This window comes from Haemaphysalis longicornis, unplaced genomic scaffold (assembly GCF_048455015.1).
Source record: "Haemaphysalis longicornis isolate Haplotype H1 unplaced genomic scaffold, Haemaphysalis longicornis Haplotype H1 scaffold_50, whole genome shotgun sequence".
Lineage (NCBI taxonomy): Eukaryota > Metazoa > Arthropoda > Arachnida > Ixodida > Ixodidae > Haemaphysalis > Haemaphysalis longicornis.
The window spans coordinates 112,816-134,244 of record NW_027526386.1 but is presented as its reverse complement, the minus strand read 5'-3'; the positions used below and the strand labels follow the sequence as shown (position 1 = coordinate 134,244).

The following is a 21,429-nucleotide window of genomic DNA, read 5'->3' as shown; positions in this document are numbered from 1 at the left end:
TTCTGAGCGTGCGCACTGATCAGTCGTGAAAGTTCTACGTGCGCGGAGCCCCTACGTACGTAAAACTAAAACTGTCTATTGATTCACTGCTCCAAAACAAATGACAAATGATCTTCTGTGTTCGATGCCCCGTATTTATGCCCAAAGCGCCAAAGGGTCAAACAACGCTACACCTGGTTTTGTACACGGCGGAAACATGGTGCAGACACACTCAACACTCCTTCCAGATTTCGTGAAAAGTCGGTAGTAGCAGCCCACGCTAAGCCTGAGAAGAGGATAGAGGAGTTCTCGGCCGCAGCGTCTGCGTACTTTCGGGCAAGTCGCTGCACGTCCTGTTCTCTGCAACCGAAATTTGAATCGCTACGACAGTTCTGCGGCAGTTGTAATCTGTCCGAGGCGGACTTGCACTCGCAAAACTTCGCAGGACGCGCGAACATGGTCGCAGCACGCAGAATCGTAACACTATTCATTAGACACTAATGAAATCTTCAATATTTTTTCAGCTAAAATACGCTTATCGCTCAATTCGTTTTAAAATACCCAGGTGTAAGAAACTTTTTTTATAGTACCTAATGTTCACATGAAGTTGAAACCGCTGCCCCCTGCTTTAAAAATTAGAAAGCCAAACTACGTAGAGTAAGTTCACTTGAACCATTCATCTCAAAAAAAGAAACACATAAAAGGCATAACTGATGGGCCAGAATGCTAAGGTAAAAATAACGAGCTTTTGAAAAACCCTTCAACAAATTTGTGTTTTTGAACAACTATAAAGAACCACGAACGCGAGATGGAAAGTCCATCGTTCCCAGTTGGAGATTGTCATTTTACAGTTATGGAGGGCAAGTCTACACTAAAGATTAGGTCAATGCGAAAGCACAGGTGCCCCTATAGTTCTCCTACTTTTTTCACGTTGAATAAAATTTTTATGTGTGTGCGGAGGACACAAACCTCGGACATTCTAAACAGATCGCTTAATTTGCCTTTATCGCAATAAATGAGTTCAGTAATGTCACTGGGAACAGGTTTACTGCTTATTTATGAGTAGCGACCAGTCTTACCGCTGATTGCTGCACCATTGCAAGAGATGAGCAGAAGTCGTCGGATTGTGCGCCTTTTCAATGTCTTTCCGCAAGCAAAATAATGCATCGTAGCCTGTCTATTTTCTGAGGTACGTGCTGTAGAATGCTTAGCAGCCAAGGAAAATTTATTTGCCGCGTTTCAGGGATAGCGCCTTTACACATTTTATTTCTTTCCTTAAAAACGCCTATTCATACTGGTAAGTAACTCGCAAGCACGTGGCCGTTTATCAAAGCCAGGAATAGCATAAAGGTATCCATCGGGGGGGTAACATATAAGAAGTATACCGAAAGGATGCCAGTTTATACTGCGTGCACGCTGCTGACCTTTCAGTCTGTATATAGTTGCATATGGTGACAAGTATTTATAAGTACGAGGGTTTTCTTCAGCCAAGGTCCAATAAATTAGGCATTAAAAATCCCTTTTATCTCGTTCTGTAGAGAAAAAGCAAAGGTCCGAATGCAGTTCTTCGACGAAACCAGATCTGGAAAATACAACTCCATGAATTCTACATTGTACAAAGGTGAGGAAAAACGTTTGTTTGCTCGTTGAGCTTTTGGGATGAAATAACTGCGTAATTTTGCAAATAATCACTAACCCACTAATTTTATTACAGCTATTCGTAAACATCTAACTTTAACATTATCTAACTTCTCCAGTTTCGTTCCGGTGAAACCACTTTACTCACCGCCGCCTTTACCTCTTCCTCGCAACCCCCAACGCCTCTTGCACACGTTTCCTACCCATCTCCATAACCAATGCATATTGAGGAGTTGCGCAATCGGCTGATAGCGGAGATAGTGCCATGATCAGATGTCGCACGACTCCCCGTAGAACGGACGCGTGTCGTTCGCTCGGACAATGAAGTGTGGGACTTGAAGGAGCATCGGCGACCTCAGAAGCACGAATTGGCCCAAAAACAACAAAAAGGCGCTGTCGCAGAACATGTAGCCGCCGTAGCCGTCTCAAGTTCCACCTCGTCGAGCAGCAGCAAAGTCCTCCTAGATGAAGAGAAACTTGCCCGTTTGGAACGCCGACGTGAGCGAATATTTCTTGTTCAGCTTTGGGGCTTCTGGAACGATATTTTTTGCTGTCTTTCTCACGTCTAAACGGTATTCAAACGGAGGAGGAATCTACCATGTGGCTCTTAAAAGTGCACGCCCACGTCACTCCTACGTCACGGTTCCTCACCGGCTCGCTACTCCGATCGGAGGTAGGAAGTTTTTGCTCGCGAGCTACAAAGGATGCGGCGGCATTTCGTTCACTCACCTGGAAACTGGTCGCGAATGAAGTTTTACAGCCGTTCTAGGAACTACATTTTAATTGATTTTTTTATTATGGGCACACAACGCGCCGCTCACACAACAGGCACATTGAGAGAGCCGCGGGTACCATCCGCATTGTGCGCGGCGCGGACGGGTGCAGAAACATACCGGTGGTTTGTCTATGGCACCATAGTACGTCCCTGAAAATGCGCAGGTAGCTCCCGCGAACGCGTGTTACCACTGGTCTAAATGTAACTAAAGGCGCACTAAAAACTGCACATACGAAAAAGGGGCTAATTATGTCAGGGAAAATTGCATTAAAAGGTGTCATTTGTCCTCTGCGCCGTGTACGATAGCGGCAAACAAAAAACTTAGTGCCCTTCCACTCTGAAGAAGGAAGACCTACGAAGCTGGACGCAGTACATGGTGTGCGCAAAACAATACAAGTTCGTTTGTAATTTCAGATGGAGCATACTTGCTAGCCAATTAGCTGAACGAAACTTGCAAAGACTCGAGCTCTTGTCTAGCGGAAAAACATGAAACTGCCTCTTTACCTCCCGTGTCTTAGGCGTCTAACTGTCTGTGTAACTTACCAACCCAATCTATTCAACCACTGAGGACACCGGACAGGTCGCATTAGGTCGTTTTCTGTCCTAGTTTAAACTTCCCGCCTGCACAACGTACATGCCATTATTGAGAGCATGAAACATATAGCTGCCCCTGCACGCCCCCTCCCCCATTCTCCCTCCACTACCGCCCCCCCGTCCACGCATAAACAGGCAATCTGTTGAGTGTGCGTGTCAAGACTTGAAAGACACCGGCGAAACTTCCGATCTAAAAGCCCTACCAGCTGAACAATAAAAAGCGCGTTGACAGGGCGGTCGTACTGCCTCGTTCGAATTTCTAGCGTCTTCTCCATCGCGGCCGCCTCAGACGCGAATTCAGCCACCGTCTTCGGTGGGTTACGGACTAGACAAGCAAAGTTCGCGTCAAACCCTGCCGTAACCGGCATGTAGTAAGTGAAACGATCCTGGCCAATCCCCCAAGTGGATATGCGCCACAAACTGCCCAGGAGGCCACCTGGTTCTTGCTGCGGCAGGAAACTAAACATCCCCCTCGCGATGGGCACGATCAAATGCAGAGCATTTCCGGGGGCGCACGACGTAAAGTAGTTTGCGTTACGTTAATGCTGTTGCACTTGTTGCGGTTGGTTGTTGTATTGTTAAATGAGGAGACGTAATTACGTGGTAACGTTGACATCATTTATTCGCAGGTGGGTATGACATCATTTATTAGCAGGTGTGTATGATTATTGTGGCGCAGTGGGTAGAGCACCATGTACCTCGCGTTCCGCCCACAGGTAGTGAATGCGTTGTATCATCAGCTTCTTGACGTAGTTTGAATGAGTCAAGGATATAAGGCGCGTTCGTAGCCCTCTATTCTGTGTCGGCTTTGTGGCGCAGTGGGTAGAGCACCAGGTACCTTGCGTTCCACCCGCAGGGTGGGGGGTTCGAAACCGGGTGCCAGTAAGTATTATTTTTTTTTATATAGTGTAGGGGGAGGGGTGTGGGCGACGATGGACAACTAGAACGGGTGACATCGTGAGTTAAAGAAATGCTCTGCATTTAATTTAATAGTAACCGAAATCGGCATTCCAAGCGGCTTGTTGCTGTTCACTGCACATTCCCGCTCCTCTATGAGCGGGAATGTGCAGTGGCAACGGCGGCGGCAACGGATTTTGCTTGCTTTTGCGTCTATTTACGCTTGTGGGGATATTAATGGGACCGCTCCCATCCCGCGGGCCATCGCCCGCGATCCCCTCTCCTATAGGGGCGAGGATTGCTACATGCGCCCCCTCTCCTTGTAAGGGGGTACGGGTTGACCAGTTCGCGCCGGTCCGTAGGCCACGTGGGGCCTGACTTACAGGCCCTGATCCAAGACTGCCGAGCGCCGACTCCGTCAGGTACCGAGCTCGCACGCAGCTCGCTCGCTTTGGCTTGAGCGGCCGCGGATTTCTCACCAGCGTGAGGTCGGCGAACGTACCGGGATTGGGATTTGCATGCACCCTCTGCCTTCGCACTCGCTGGTTATGCAGGTGATTTTTGTTATTGGTTGCTTGGTCAGTCTGGGGGTCGGTTCCGGTCCTATCCCGGGCCCATCACCCGCAGAGCTTCGGTGGCTTACGCCACTGGACCAACAGCTGCTGATTACCTGTCCTTTGCGGTCGGGCTTTGTAGTTTGACACGTATGGTCGGCAGGTACCCCTCCCCCCCTCTCTGCTCCAGGGCTAGGAGTGTCATAGCAGGGCTGGTTGCTGTACCAGAGAAAACCGGGAATCAAATCCAGTTCTGCGGACCTACTTCGTCCTGTCGGGGTGATTGCACACGCGTGGCGAGGGACGCCGCTGCCGTATACGACTTGACTCACTCGAACCCATGGTTGGTACCTTCGCAGCGTGCGCGGAATCACACGTGTGAAGCCGACGCGCTTCATCTCGGGCCAGCGCTCCTTCTATTCCCGCTCTTCTTCCTCCGAGCGAACGACATCCCTCCGCCCCATAGCCAGTTGAAATCCGGAAGGAATCGGGTTTTCTTCTGTCAGGCAAGCGTACGGCTGTCCGTTTCCCTCCATTGTGCTAATCATCTTACTGTCTGTGTAACACACCTACCAAAACCTACACCACTCGACCACGGAGGACAGCTGACAGGTTGCAATGAGCCGTACGAGTTCCACGTTTAAAGTTCCCACCCGCACAACGACCATGTCATCGGTACCGCACATTATTAGATAGATAGATACACAGATAGATTTTATTCTTGCGCGATGTAAATACATTCACGCAAAGGGAACCGGGAAAATCTGTAAAACAGCTTCTGTAGCCCCAGTTCTCCGCGGCGACAGGCCGCAAGCGACAATGGCCAATAGTGACAAAAATGGACACAAAAAAGAAACATAACACACATTCATGCAGCATACACAATTAAACTATAAACGGTACTCGAATACACAATAAACAGTGTTTGAAAAATAGGAACTTTGAAAGAGACTAACGACAAAGAGCAAATGTTTATCCTTGTAACAATATCATTACTTCGGAAACAACGAACTGCGTTTACGGTTCACAGAAAGCGCCAAAATTTCCTGAACATAATTTAGTAAACCAGGCAATCTGTATTGCAGCATTTGTAGTCCCTAATTAGTTTGGCATATTTTATTACTTTCCAAGTTTCAGGGGGTACAATACGTTGAAAAAGGCTTATCTAAACCAGCGAGATGAATTAGTAAACCGTTATATGCTACTGCTTATTTGTAACAGCGGCAAAGTTTATAACCGTAAATAGAATCCAAACGAATAACATTGTGCTTTTTAAAATTTTCAAACGTAGTATAAATATTGTTACGATCGGCGTATTGACATTACGACGCCCGTCTGCAATGCTATCGGGTTCAGTCACCCAACGCTTCCGTCGGCCCATTATCGCAAGTTTTCCTCTCCCCTACCCTCATCGATGGGGAGCGACCCGGCTTTGTATGCGATGACGCGGCGGAGAGGGACGCTTCTGCTGAAAAAGGCGCTTTCCGCGGCTTCCCGCCGGTGAGGCAGGGAGGCAGGGAGGGATTTATAAAGACGTGCAGCATTGCTTTTCCGGCGGCAATCGTCAGCGGGGGACTGCTTTATTGTGGTCCGAGACGCTGCTATTCAACGAGTACTCCACGCCGGATTATCTACCGGGTCCGGGCGTCCTCCCCGTGCTTCAACCATTGCATCATCAGGAGTCAACTGAACATTAACCTGTGCAAAGTGCCATCTCTTTGTGAGTGTGTGGACGTCAGCCGGGGCGCCCCTGATTGGACCATACTGACGTCAGTCGAGGAAAGGGGGAAACGGGGCGGACCCAACCTGGTTATTTAATCTCGTGCGCGCAGGAGCGCAAAAGCCTGTTCACTCAGTCAAACGCCATGTAGATATCTGTACATAAAGTTTCTTTCATCGCCCTACAAGCCCCAATGTTTGCCCCAACTCCGGATCAACATACGCCACCACCGGTCACGCTACCAGATCCGCAACACTGGTTGGCAGCAAGTGGGATCGTCTCCACCACGGCGAGATCATCTCCACTGCGGACGGGATTGTCTCCATGAGGCATGGGTCGACTCCAAGCATCGGAACCGACTTCACGGAGGCATGACTGCAAAGTTTGGTGAGTGCGAGGCCATTCTGTTTGAGGGATTACCAGGCTCTGCTTACAAAGTGTAGCGAGGGAGGTAAAGTGTATTACTCTGTTGACGCGAGGTTTCTTTGTTGCGTCGGGGTAAAGGATTTTTTTTTGTGTATTACTTTTTTGACGCGAGGTTTCTTTGGTGCGTCGGGGTAAAGGATTTTTTGCAGTAACAGTTGGCAGCACTCGATACAGACATGAACCTGAAGTCGCTACGAAAGCCGCAACTCCTAGAGTTGGCAAAAATGTTGGGGTTAAGCTTAGGCGATGAGCAAAGAAAGCCAGAAATCATCGAGGCTATCGAAGCAGTGGGGGCAGATGAGGATGAGCTCTCAGAGGGCCTGGAGCTTATGAAAGAACGGGAGCAAGATGAGAGAAAGAAAGCAGAAGCACAGCGTCGTGCAGATGAGCTAGAGATGAAGCGGCTCGAACTTGAAATACTGAAAGCCAGAAGCGGTAGTGGTGTTGGCGAGGCCTCTAGTGGGGGAGGAGTAAAGCTGTCGTTCAAAATGAAGGACCTCATGCAACCGTTTAAGGTGGGAGAGGACATGGGTTTATTTTTGGTAAATTTTGAACGCACATGCGAGAAAGTGGATTTCCCTAGAGACACTTGGCCGCAACGCCTACTGACTTTGTTGCCGTGTGAAGCCGCCGATGTGGTAGCCCGCTTGACTAGACAAGAGGCAGAAGATTACAGCAAAGTAAAAGCGTGTCTTCTAAAGAAGTACAGGTTGTCAGCGGAGGCCTACAGGCAGCGGTTTCGGGAACGTGAAAGAGGGAAAAATCAGTCATACTTGGAGTTCGCGTATAAATTGATGGCGAATTTCGAGGAGTGGCTAAAGGAGGAGGGCGCGTTTGGCGACCACGATAAAGTTGTACAACGCCTAGGTTTGGAACAGTTCTACGGCCGGATCCCCGCAAGCATGCGTAGCTGGGTAATGGACAAATCAGATGTCACAACGGTGACACGAGCCGACGAGCTCGCTGACGAGTTCTTGTCGCGTCATGCTGGAGAAATAAGGGAGGGTCCGAAGCGGGAGTTCAAACCCAAATGGCAAAAAGACAGCGTTTCCCGAGATGCCGAGGGCGCCAGAGAGAAAGATTTGAAGCACCGTGACGATGAGAAAGCGGAGACAAAAGACGACCAGGCGAAGCATCAGAAAAAGGTTTTCGAAAAGCGAGAACTACTGACTTGCTTCAACTGCCACCAGCCGGGCCACGTGGCAGCCGGGTGTAGGAATCCCAGGGTAGCTTTTCTGTCGGCAGGTGAAGGCGATGTGAATATGAAGCTGCTGGAACCGTCCATTCGGGAGATGACGGTGAATGGCAAATGCTGCCGCGTACTCCGAGATTCCGCGGCGACGATGGATGTAGTACATCCATCTTACGTGACCCCAGAGCAGTTCTCAGGCGAGTGCGCCTGAATCAAGCAGGCGGTTGAGGCAAACAGCGTGTGTCGTCCAATCGCGCGAATTTGTATCGAGGGCCCCTTCGGGATCCTTGACACCGAGGCCGCGGTGTCGCCTAGTTTGCCTCCCGAATATCCGTACCTGTTTTCCAACCGGTCTGAGGAATTGTTGCGGCAAAAGGGTTTGAACTTCGGGGTAGTTGTCCAAGCGCTGACCCGCTCAAAAGCTCGGCAGTTGGCGGCGGTAGCGCCCAGTTCAACCGGGGTAGCACCCAGCAGTCAGTGCATGGGTGAGAGCAGCACTCTAAGCGTAAAGGCGCCCCTGCCGGCCACGGTAGTTGAGGTGACATCGCAAGGCTCTAAACTCAAGGAGCAACCTAGAGACGAGGATGAATTTTCCGACTTCTTAGGTAAGGTGTTTGTCCCACCCACTTCCGAGAGTTTGCAAGAGCGGCTTGAGCCCATAGTCGCTCAGACTAGAAGCGAGCCGTTTGCGTCGACAGATCGCGAAGCGCGAGCTAACTTCGTAGCCGCGTCGGAAAGTAGCGAGTCGGCGGCGTCGACAGATCGCGAAGCGTGCGCTAACTGCGTAGCTGCGCCAGAAAGTAGCGAGTCGGCCGCGTCGGCAGATCGCGAAGCGCGACCTAAGTCCGTAGGCGCGCAGAGAAGTAACGAGTCTACTGCGTCGGTGGATCGCCGAGCGCGAGCCGAACCAGTAGCCGCGCAGGTGGGCCCGCGGAGCCATAACATGCCATTCAAGTTTGACTGCAAGTCGCCTGGGATCGGCGCATTGCCGCTCGAATGCGCCGCGATACCCAAAAGAAGGAAAAGGAGGCGGCCGAAAAACAGTCAGCCTGAGAAGGCAAAGAAAGAACGTGACCCATTTCACTTTGCAGCGTTCGAGGCTAAGATGGCCAGAAGCAGCAGAACTAAAAGGAAACTCGGACGTCCGAGGGAAACAAAGAGGCCTCTCCCTAGCCGTGAGGAAGGCCGAGGGGCACTATGCCAGAAAGGGCAGAAGGGGGTGACTGGGTTCCGCAGGAATTCTCGGAGAGCTGGGGGGAGGACGTTTCGGGGAGAGTGCGTTCCCCGCCGACGCGTTCGTCGTGGTCGGGCGTCCCATTCTTCTCTGGGTTCCCTTTACTTCCCTACTCTCCGCACGCGTTGCGCCTGTTTTCCCCCTCAGTGTCAGAGACCTCCCCCGTACACTGTGCGGTGCACTTTGCAAAAGATGAGCACAGGCGGTCGGCTGAAGTGGCAACAACGTTTCGGCAGGCTACACCCGGAAATGTTTGTTTTGATGAGGGCTTAGAATGTTTTCAAGGATTCAGACGAATCCGCGTGCGCTTGTATAATGGCGTACTTTGCTCATTCTGTTTTATTATTCAAGTGTTTGTCGAGTTTTCGTAAGACAGAGGTAGTTAAGCGTCTGCTTCTTTTAGTTAGCAGTGTGTCGATCGTCATGCTTTAACGCCGCGTAGTTATTCTTTTGCTTGGCGTTAGAGAAGTAGTTGTTCGTGATCGAACACCGCGTGAACTAAACGTTATGTTAGTGTTTTGTTAGAGAAGTGGTTCATGTGCGTGATCTAACAACACGTAGTTAGAACTTTTGCTCGGCGTTGGAAAAGTAGTTATTGTTCGAGGTCGAACAGAGCGTGAGGTAAGCGTAAATTTTGTGTTGTTGGTTGGAGAAGTGGTTAGTATTTTCGATTTAACACCACGTAAGGTAGGCGGAATCTGCGTGTCAGTGTTCATTTTCGTCTCACCCTGATGGAGTGTACGAACTTGTTGTATATAAACACCGGAAGTAGTTGCGTTTAGTACTACCTGTTTATGGTGATTTTTTGATATTGAGGCATTTGTATGTGCCAGTTTGGTTGTCTTGCGTAATGGGGAGCCCAGCGCAATTTTGAGGTCCGTTACAAAAAGGGGAAGCTCAATGGCAACGCTAACGGCCTAAGCCGCTGCCCTTAGTGTAGAGATGGCCTGATGGCCTCGAGGAATATGGTTTCATATTTTTTTTCCTGAACTATGTTTTTATTACCAATAGTGAATTCTGCGGTTGGTGTCATTGTGAGTTCCTTTGTTGATGCGTTTTGCATACCAGATTTATTTTTATTCAGTTCATATTCTCGTGTTCAGTGTTGCCACATTAGATGGGTTTTAGTCAGTATGTTTGTTTGAATTTAGAAGCAGCCTGGTGGTCTTTCAGGGAATTGTCCTTGCACCCGCTTGCTTTGTAGCTGTGTTTTTTGTGTTTGTCGGAGCCTGCTAGTGCACGTGAGAGAGCCATGAAGCCCTTCGCGACCGGAAAAGCCAGGAATGTTCCCGCAAGTGTCTGTGCCGTGATTCTGACCGTTTCGTCGTGTTAAAACAATGGGTTACCCTCTGGGAGGACTGATTGAGGTGTTTGTGTGCCATCCCGAAGTCTCTACCTGGGACAAGACTCCCTCCTACACGGGCTGGAAACCAATGTCGTCGGGAGCTTCCCGCCGGCCGGAGATGCTGTTACGATCGGCGTATTCACATTACGACGCCCGTCTGCAATGCTATCGGGTTCAGTCACCCAACGCTTCCGTCGGCCCATTATCGCAAGTTTTCCTCTCCCCTACCCTCATCGATGGGGAGCGACCCGGCTTTGTATGCGATGACGAGGCGGAGAGGGACGCTTTGCTGGACACAAGGCGCTTTCCGCGGCTTCCCGCTGGTGAGGCAGGGAGGCAGGGAGGGATTTATAAAGACTTGCAGCATTGCTTTTCCGGCGGCAATCGTCAGCGGGGGACTGCTTTGCTGTGGTCCGAGACGCTGCTCTTCAACGAGTACTCCACGCCGGATTATCGACCGGGTCCGGACGTCCTCCCCGTGCTTCAACCATTGCATCATCAGGAGTCAACTGAACATTAACCTGTGCAAAGTGCCATCTCTTTGTGAGTGTGTGGACGTCAGCCGGGGCGCCCCTGATTGGACCATACTGACGTCAGTCGAGGAAAGGGGGAAACGGGGCGGACCCAACCTGGTTATTTAATCTCGTGCGCGCAGGAGCGCAAAAGCCTGTTCACTCAGTCAAACGCCATGTAGATATCTGTACATAAAGTTTCTTTCATCGCCCTACAAGCCCCAATGTTTGCCCCAACTCCGGATCAACATACGCCACCACCGGTCACGCTACCAGATCCGCAACACTGGTTGGCAGCAAGTGGGATCGTCTCCACCACGGCGAGATCATCTCCACTGCGGACGGGATTGTCTCCATGAGGCATGGGTCGACTCCAAGCATCGGAACCGACTTCACGGAGGCATGACTGCAAAGTTTGGTGAGTGCGAGGCCATTCTGTTTGAGGGATTACCAGGCTCTGCTTACAAAGTGTAGCGAGGGAGGTAAAGTGTATTACTCTGTTGACGCGAGGTTTCTTTGTTGCGTCGGGGTAAAGGATTTTTTTTTGTGTATTACTTTTTTGACGCGAGGTTTCTTTGGTGCGTCGGGGTAAAGGATTTTTTGCAGTAACAGTTGGCAGCACTCGATACAGACATGAACCTGAAGTCGCTACGAAAGCCGCAACTCCTAGAGTTGGCAAAAATGTTGGGGTTAAGCTTAGGCGATGAGCAAAGAAAGCCAGAAATCATCGAGGCTATCGAAGCAGTGGGGGCAGATGAGGATGAGCTCTCAGAGGGCCTGGAGCTTATGAAAGAACGGGAGCAAGATGAGAGAAAGAAAGCAGAAGCACAGCGTCGTGCAGATGAGCTAGAGATGAAGCGGCTCGAACTTGAAATACTGAAAGCCAGAAGCGGTAGTGGTGTTGGCGAGGCCTCTAGTGGGGGAGGAGTAAAGCTGTCGTTCAAAATGAAGGACCTCATGCAACCGTTTAAGGTGGGAGAGGACATGGGTTTATTTTTGGTAAATTTTGAACGCACATGCGAGAAAGTGGATTTCCCTAGAGACACTTGGCCGCAACGCCTACTGACTTTGTTGCCGTGTGAAGCCGCCGATGTGGTAGCCCGCTTGACTAGACAAGAGGCAGAAGATTACAGCAAAGTAAAAGCGTGTCTTCTAAAGAAGTACAGGTTGTCAGCGGAGGCCTACAGGCAGCGGTTTCGGGAACGTGAAAGAGGGAAAAATCAGTCATACTTGGAGTTCGCGTATAAATTGATGGCGAATTTCGAGGAGTGGCTAAAGGAGGAGGGCGCGTTTGGCGACCACGATAAAGTTGTACAACGCCTAGGTTTGGAACAGTTCTACGGCCGGATCCCCGCAAGCATGCGTAGCTGGGTAATGGACAAATCAGATGTCACAACGGTGACACGAGCCGACGAGCTCGCTGACGAGTTCTTGTCGCGTCATGCTGGAGAAATAAGGGAGGGTCCGAAGCGGGAGTTCAAACCCAAATGGCAAAAAGACAGCGTTTCCCGAGATGCCGAGGGCGCCAGAGAGAAAGATTTGAAGCACCGTGACGATGAGAAAGCGGAGACAAAAGACGACCAGGCGAAGCATCAGAAAAAGGTTTTCGAAAAGCGAGAACTACTGACTTGCTTCAACTGCCACCAGCCGGGCCACGTGGCAGCCGGGTGTAGGAATCCCAGGGTAGCTTTTCTGTCGGCAGGTGAAGGCGATGTGAATATGAAGCTGCTGGAACCGTCCATTCGGGAGATGACGGTGAATGGCAAATGCTGCCGCGTACTCCGAGATTCCGCGGCGACGATGGATGTAGTACATCCATCTTACGTGACCCCAGAGCAGTTCTCAGGCGAGTGCGCCTGAATCAAGCAGGCGGTTGAGGCAAACAGCGTGTGTCGTCCAATCGCGCGAATTTGTATCGAGGGCCCCTTCGGGATCCTTGACACCGAGGCCGCGGTGTCGCCTAGTTTGCCTCCCGAATATCCGTACCTGTTTTCCAACCGGTCTGAGGAATTGTTGCGGCAAAAAGGTTTGAACTTCGGGGTAATTGTCCAAGCGCTGACCCGCTCAAAAGCTCGGCAGTTGGCGGCGGTAGCGCCCAGTTCAACCGGGGTAGCACCCAGCAGTCAGTGCATGGGTGAGAGCAGCACTCTAAGCGTAAAGGCGCCCCTGCCGGCCACGGTAGTTGAGGTGACATCGCAAGGCTCTAAACTCAAGGAGCAACCTAGAGACGAGGATGAATTTTCCGACTTCTTAGGTAAGGTGTTTGTCCCACCCACTTCCGAGAGTTTGCAAGAGCGGCTTGAGCCCATAGTCGCTCAGACTAGAAGCGAGCCGTTTGCGTCGACAGATCGCGAAGCGCGAGCTAACTTCGTAGCCGCGTCGGAAAGTAGCGAGTCGGCGGCGTCGACAGATCGCGAAGCGTGCGCTAACTGCGTAGCTGCGCCAGAAAGTAGCGAGTCGGCCGCGTCGGCAGATCGCGAAGCGCGACCTAAGTCCGTAGGCGCGCAGAGAAGTAACGAGTCTACTGCGTCGGTGGATCGCCGAGCGCGAGCCGAACCAGTAGCCGCGCAGGTGGGCCCGCGGAGCCATAACATGCCATTCAAGTTTGACTGCAAGTCGCCTGGGATCGGCGCATTGCCGCTCGAATGCGCCGCGATACCCAAAAGAAGGAAAAGGAGGCGGCCGAAAAACAGTCAGCCTGAGAAGGCAAAGAAAGAACGTGACCCATTTCACTTTGCAGCGTTCGAGGCTAAGATGGCCAGAAGCAGCAGAACTAAAAGGAAACTCGGACGTCCGAGGGAAACAAAGAGGCCTCTCCCTAGCCGTGAGGAAGGCCGAGGGGCACTATGCCAGAAAGGGCAGAAGGGGGTGACTGGGTTCCGCAGGAATTCTCGGAGAGCTGGGGGGAGGACGTTTCGGGGAGAGTGCGTTCCCCGCCGACGCGTTCGTCGTGGTCGGGCGTCCCATTCTTCTCTGGGTTCCCTTTACTTCCCTACTCTCCGCACGCGTTGCGCCTGTTTTCCCCCTCAGTGTCAGAGACCTCCCCCGTACACTGTGCGGTGCACTTTGCAAAAGATGAGCACAGGCGGTCGGCTGAAGTGGCAACAACGTTTCGGCAGGCTACACCCGGAAATGTTTGTTTTGATGAGGGCTTAGAATGTTTTCAAGGATTCAGACGAATCCGCGTGCGCTTGTATAATGGCGTACTTTGCTCATTCTGTTTTATTATTCAAGTGTTTGTCGAGTTTTCGTAAGACAGAGGTAGTTAAGCGTCTGCTTCTTTTAGTTAGCAGTGTGTCGATCGTCATGCTTTAACGCCGCGTAGTTATTCTTTTGCTTGGCGTTAGAGAAGTAGTTGTTCGTGATCGAACACCGCGTGAACTAAACGTTATGTTAGTGTTTTGTTAGAGAAGTGGTTCATGTGCGTGATCTAACAACACGTAGTTAGAACTTTTGCTCGGCGTTGGAAAAGTAGTTATTGTTCGAGGTCGAACAGAGCGTGAGGTAAGCGTAAATTTTGTGTTGTTGGTTGGAGAAGTGGTTAGTATTTTCGATTTAACACCACGTAAGGTAGGCGGAATCTGCGTGTCAGTGTTCATTTTCGTCTCACCCTGATGGAGTGTACGAACTTGTTGTATATAAACACCGGAAGTAGTTGCGTTTAGTACTACCTGTTTATGGTGATTTTTTGATATTGAGGCATTTGTATGTGCCAGTTTGGTTGTCTTGCGTAATGGGGAGCCCAGCGCAATTTTGAGGTCCGTTACAAAAAGGGGAAGCTCAATGGCAACGCTAACGGCCTAAGCCGCTGCCCTTAGTGTAGAGATGGCCTGATGGCCTCGAGGAATATGGTTTCATATTTTTTTTCCTGAACTATGTTTTTATTACCAATAGTGAATTCTGCGGTTGGTGTCATTGTGAGTTCCTTTGTTGATGCGTTTTGCATACCAGATTTATTTTTATTCAGTTCATATTCTCGTGTTCAGTGTTGCCACATTAGATGGGTTTTAGTCAGTATGTTTGTTTGAATTTAGAAGCAGCCTGGTGGTCTTTCAGGGAATTGTCCTTGCACCCGCTTGCTTTGTAGCTGTGTTTTTTGTGTTTGTCGGAGCCTGCTAGTGCACGTGAGAGAGCCATGAAGCCCTTCGCGACCGGAAAAGCCAGGAATGTTCCCGCAAGTGTCTGTGCCGTGATTCTGACCGTTTCGTCGTGTTAAAACAATGGGTTACCCTCTGGGAGGACTGATTGAGGTGTTTGTGTGCCATCCCGAAGTCTCTACCTGGGACAAGACTCCCTCCTACACGGGCTGGAAACCAATGTCGTCGGGAGCTTCCCGCCGGCCGGAGATGCTGTTACGATCGGCGTATTCACATTACGACGCCCGTCTGCAATGCTATCGGGTTCAGTCACCCAACGCTTCCGTCGGCCCATTATCGCAAGTTTTCCTCTCCCCTACCCTCATCGATGGGGAGCGACCCGGCTTTGTATGCGATGACGAGGCGGAGAGGGACGCTTTGCTGGACACAAGGCGCTTTCCGCGGCTTCCCGCTGGTGAGGCAGGGAGGCAGGGAGGGATTTATAAAGACTTGCAGCATTGCTTTTCCGGCGGCAATCGTCAGCGGGGGACTGCTTTGCTGTGGTCCGAGACGCTGCTCTTCAACGAGTACTCCACGCCGGATTATCGACCGGGTCCGGACGTCCTCCCCGTGCTTCAACCATTGCATCATCAGGAGTCAACTGAACATTAACCTGTGCAAAGTGCCATCTCTTTGTGAGTGTGTGGACGTCAGCCGGGGCGCCCCTGATTGGACCATACTGACGTCAGTCGAGGAAAGGGGGAAACGGGGCGGACCCAACCTGGTTATTTAATCTCGTGCGCGCAGGAGCGCAAAAGCCTGTTCACTCAGTCAAACGCCATGTAGATATCTGTACATAAAGTTTCTTTGTCGCCCTACAAGCCCCAATGTTTGCCCCAACTCCGGATCAACATACGCCACCAACGGTCACGCTACCAGATCCGCAACAATATCCAGAACCTAGCTTTGTGACAAGGCGAAGGGTATCTTGTTTTTGTAGAACTGCCAGTTCCTATATGTTACCGATTTGTCGTAGCCCAGATTAGAGCGCCATAGTTAAGCATAGAGCGTTTGAAAATAGTTTTAAAGCGGAAGGTAACTGAGATTCAGAAAAAGTAACAGCAACGGCACATACGTCCAGTGGCTTGGGACAATTTCTTGATTAAGTAGACCGTGTTGTTTTTTTTTTTAGATATACACCTAACATTTTCAGAAACCTAACAAATAAGGCTGGAGTCTGACTGATTACAACAGGTGCAACTGCGCTGATTTCACGACGTGGATGAATAAGTAGTGCTTTGGTTTTGCTAGCATTTAGTTTTAAATTCTTGGTAAATGCTCAGCTGCTTATACATACGAGAGTGTTATGCGCGCGATTGGCCAAATGAATACCTGAGCTACCGGAAGAAAATAAACTTGTATCCCCGGCATATATTGTGTGTTTAACGGTTTCATCAGCAATAATGATGTCGATGTACAAAATAAAAAGAAACGGACCTAAAATGCTACCTTGTGGCATTTCATTCTTCCTTTGTTTTGTCGCTGAAATGTATTTTCTAATTTCAATGGGCTGCGACGGATGACATAGATAGGATGATATCAAGAAACAAACTTTCCCGTGAAATCCGTATCAGTTCAGCTTATGAAGGAGACTATTGTGACAGACGTAATGATGTACTTGTGTGAAATCCAGGAAAATACCTAGAACAAAATTACTGTTTTTTGTTCAGAATTGCCAGTGTAGACTATTTTGCACTGAGCAGTGTCGACTCAGTTTATTTATTTTCCCTAAATCTGTATTGGGCGGGAAAATGATCTCAAACGACCAAAAACGATGGTGATAGGCGCTTGAAAACATGTTTTCTATACCTTTAAAAAACCTCTATACCTTTAAAAAATTGTAAATAGGCCGCTAGTTATAGAAATTGTTGCAATCACCCTTTTTAAATAATACTTCAACTTTCGTGGACGGCATATTGCGCGCAAAAACTCTAGTAGAGAAACACGCAGTAAAAATGTGGGTTAGACAATTGCCTAATGAATAAATGGTGAACTTTTCGGCCTTTATATGGCACTCAGTCACGTCCGAGTAATTATTGTTGCCTAAAGACATAAACGGAGCTATAGCTTCATTCTCAGCACGGGATGAAACACGTAGCATTGTAGACACAGCCTCTTAGGTGTCCTAAACGTGTTCATAAAACATGTTCATTTGAAGCAGTTGAATGGAAAGAAAAACAGATACTCCTTCCAGAATTTTGAAGTTCTCTAATGGGCACCGTTAAATTTCCGAGCATCGTATGCAATTTTTATCGGACCTCTTGAGGGCATCTGTTGCAAGATTGAAATGGTAGGGTTCTTTGCAGCGCGGGGTTTTTTAATCATGTAATTACTGAGTTTTTTAAAAGATTTGATTATGTCAGCAAACCCTAGTTTTCAAAATAATTTATTGCATTTTTTATCAGCCTAATCAGGTTCTGAATTATCCAAGGTTTACGAGCAGTTGTGGTGGAGCTTATATTTTGTATAGAAAATTGTATCAGAGGCATGGGTGAATTTTACCAGAAACTTGTCACATGCCGCATTAGAGCTCCACTTCCTTAGAAGGACCCTGCAACACTTACCACCGACTACTCGGAATGCATTTTTGAGTAAAGTCTATTGTCCCAGCAATCTCCTCCCGCACGAATTATGAAATCCCTTCACTATCACCGAAACTACGGGCGATCAGAAATCTCTCATAATTGTTCCCTCTCAAATCTACCGCAGACAACGCGACGAAAGCGGCGCGCTCTCTTTGGAATAGGGGGCGGCTCGCGGCGTTCTCTCCGGAGGCCATCTATATATCACATGCCGCGGAGTTTTCTCCTTTTCTCCACAACGTGGAGGGGTGTATTTCCGGTCTGGTGCCACAAAAAGCAGGCATGGCTGCTCAAGCGCGCACTCAGGCTGGTAGGTCCTTTTTAGAGCAATAAACGTTCCTTGTCGAGTGGTCTGGTTGAAAGGGGAGTATTGAGTTTGTCCAGCAAACTTTGCGCGCATTCAAAACCCAAAACAAACGCCAAAGCTGTTCCTACATGTTCAAGCATAGAAAAGGTTGGTACACAGGGAATGCGAGAAATAAGCCGCGAAGTTGACCAGCGAAAGCCAATACGACAGCCATAACCGCAATGACGTCATTTCGGCCATGCCAGGGATACATAATGAGGAAAATTGAGGAGCGCAATTGGTTTTACCGTGTGTTTCACGGCGATTTGCCCGCTCACAGTTTAATTGCACGTGTAATGTTTGTCTCAGGTATTTCTGGCAACTTAATCTAAACCTCGAGCAGGTTTACTTGCACTGCTCAGAGTGTTGCAGGGTCCCTTTAAGACATCATTCCTTAGAGTTAGATCTGTGCATTCTCCGAGCACAATTAAAAGGGGGATTGATATCCGGGACAGAGCGGATTACGTGGAGACGCTTTATTAGCAATTTCATGCCGTTTCACAGACAGACAGGAACGTGGTCACTGACAGCAAAGTTCATAACCCCAGATCTTTACCAAGTTTCATCATTGATTGTAATGCACACGTCTAAGAGAGTATCTGAAGTAGATGTGAGTAGTGCATCGGATTTTATAGTGTTACAACAGGAGAGAAGACTAAGCAATGTTTCGAATTCGGTCTTTATTTTACAAATTAACATCAAATTCGCCACCCATTATTAAGCTACATCAGCGTTTATTGACAAACTCCAAAAAAGAATCCACGAAAAAGAGAAACTCAGAAATTGCCCTGCAAGCCTCACGATAAGAAACACCAAATACTTGGATGCCACACTGAAGAACTAACATTTCGCAGTGGGGTGTTATAGACCAAAAATTCGTGAGCAGTTCATATTTCATATCACTTGAAAGCAACATCGACACGCCACCCGCCCTTCTGTAATTTCGGTTAAGATAGTAAGACTTTGACCCAGACGTTTTGAAAATGTCAGCTTCAGAACTAAACAAGGTACAGAAAACACCATAACATGAAAGTGCGATTTAGAACAGCTAAAAAAAATGTGCCCAATGCCTAGATCTCCGCGTTCGAATCTTCTTCTTTTCTTTCTTTTTTTTTTGCTTTTGTTTTTGTTTCCATCGCGATCGCATACGCAGCTACACGATTCTCGTTGCCGACGGCGCGCATCCACGAACGGCGTGCCGCGCGCTCCTGTTTGACTTCGGCGACGCGGCGCGCAGCCGCGGCGGAGAGGAAGCAGACGACGCAGGCGACGCGCCTCCGTTGCCATAGCAACGCGGCGCATGCGCAGAGAGCAGTGGGGGTGAGATCAAGTGCGAAACATCCCCCTCGCGAGGGGCACGATGAAATGCACAGCATTTCCGGGGGCGCACGACGTTAAGTAGTTTGCGTTACATTAATGTTGTTGCACTTGTGGCAACTGCTGATAAAAGAGCGCGGAGATGAGTTCGTTCCAGCCTTGCCGCCACCTGCCTTTATCACGCCACGATCGCGCCACGCGCGCGCGATGCTGACGTCACGATCACGCCACAGATGTTGTTGATCCCGCGACGCGCGCGCCCCCACCTGTTGGGCGCGAACCGACCGTGAAGAGAGCGCGCGATGCGAGCGGAGAGTAGGCGAGCACGGCGAACAGCCCGTCTCCCGAGCACGGAGACGGGCTGTTTTAGATCATTGATTTCCTTGTAATGCAGTGCCAGCTTGTTTACAATATCATCGTCCTTTTTCTCACATCATTTCAATGGAATCCTTCACTTCGTCAACCTGAGTACGCAAGCAGGATAAGGCATCAAGTCTGCGTACTATCCCTGCCAGACAAGAATCCACATCTGCACCTGCATCAGCCTTCAGGGCGCTTTTCGTTTGTATTCGATCTGGGAGTGTCCACAATTTATTTTTAAAGGTTGCCTCTGAACAGCCCAAACAGGTTTTCTGATGGTAGACTTGCTCACAGTCTGAGCCTTGCTGGAAGCGGCCGCTAGTTGGCAGGCACTCATCACAGGACGGACACACGTCTTTCGGGGTAGTCATAGTCAGATACAGAGAACGGGCAAAACACAACAAACACAGCACAGAGAATTGCATGGCATCAGGGCGATGGGTTGGCTGCGGCGTGGTGAAAATAACATTGCTTAGGAGATTTAGAAACCAACCAAACTGAAAGTTGAAGCACGAATTATGGGAACGTCTATTCGCCCCCAGTCCCCCCACCCCCCGCCACTGCCAAAGTGTCGAGCTCCCATTTTGGCCTCAAGGAGGAACAAAGCAAAAACGCGACAGGAGGACGTTACAATGAGGATTTCTTGAAAAAGGGCCGCTCTTTTCTAGAGCTTGTCTGAAAGTTTGCAGAAAAAGAATTAGGGGGGCGTCTTTTCGCCACCAGCGCCACCACCCAAGTTCGAAGCGTAGCTCTGCGTACACACCTTCCTCGTTCCACTCCCAACCCGTCCACGCATAAAGCGACAACTGTTTATGGGCACCTGCTCAGGCGTGAAATACAGGGGCGGAAATGTTGCTGGAAAAGCCTTTCTTCTGAAGGCAAATTATGGGCCACGTCGGGGTTTCCACCGGGCACATTGCTCTTCATCCGGGGGACACTTGCGGCTTTCCGACGAGGTACAATTTGAGGCTGCAACGGCGGCGCCTACATGTTGGGCGGCAGAGGCTTTCCTTTGTTTTACACCCATTCGCGCTTCTATTGATTCTACGCAATGATTCTCTACGACCGTTATCAGAGGATTGTTTAGCTCGTAAAAAAACGCCTCAGCTGTGGCGAAGAGAATAAAAGTGCGAAAGAGGGGTCGGTGGTGGCGATGGAAACACCGGAGCGGCGCCGAGTAAAGCGGCTTCACCGAAATTGAAACTGGTGGGCTGACACATATACTGCTTCCCACTAATATCAGCCACAATATTAAGCCAAACGTCCACAGGCGGAGTCGACTGCTCCGAGTGCGCGACGAAATGAAGTGTTACGGGATTGCATATTGACCTCCAGTACTGCGAGAGCTATTTCTTTGCACCTTGAAAGACATGGCATTGTCGCTGAGTAACTATACGGATTCCTCTTCTGGATATGAATCGTCTGAGCGCCATCAAGAACGACTCAGTAGACATGTCTCTCACGAGATCTAGATGAACAGCTCTGGTTAAGGCAGGAGTGAACATATCACATATGACTTGTGCATTGCGCGCTCTCCTTTGACCAGAAGTGGTCCCGCAAAGTTCATACCCCTGACTTCAAATGGTGGTACCTCAATGACTCGATCTCACGGTAGCGAGGCGATTACCTTGGTGGCTAGAATAGCATTGAACCACTTACAGGTATGTACCCCCTAAATATTCTTTTCCCGAGCTGGCGTTCCCGCCCCAAGTAGAATTTGTCTCTCAAGTGTACAAAAGTGTCCCGCACTGCTCCATGCAGCACGTGGTAGTGACATGGGTAAGCAATCACTTCCGCTAACTGGTGGCCGCTTGTTAACGCG

General features: G+C 49.6%; 1 long non-coding RNA gene across 1 annotated transcript in view; it reads left to right on the top strand.

Annotated features, from left to right (window-relative positions):
• The window catches only part of LOC144140822 (uncharacterized), a 158,053-nt gene that overhangs the window by 86,708 nt on the left and 49,916 nt on the right, over positions 1–21,429 (top strand). Inside the window, exon 3 of the long non-coding RNA XR_013316359.1 lies at positions 1,518–1,600. This is a non-coding gene — a long non-coding RNA (uncharacterized LOC144140822). The remainder of the gene's footprint in view (positions 1–1,517; positions 1,601–21,429) is intronic.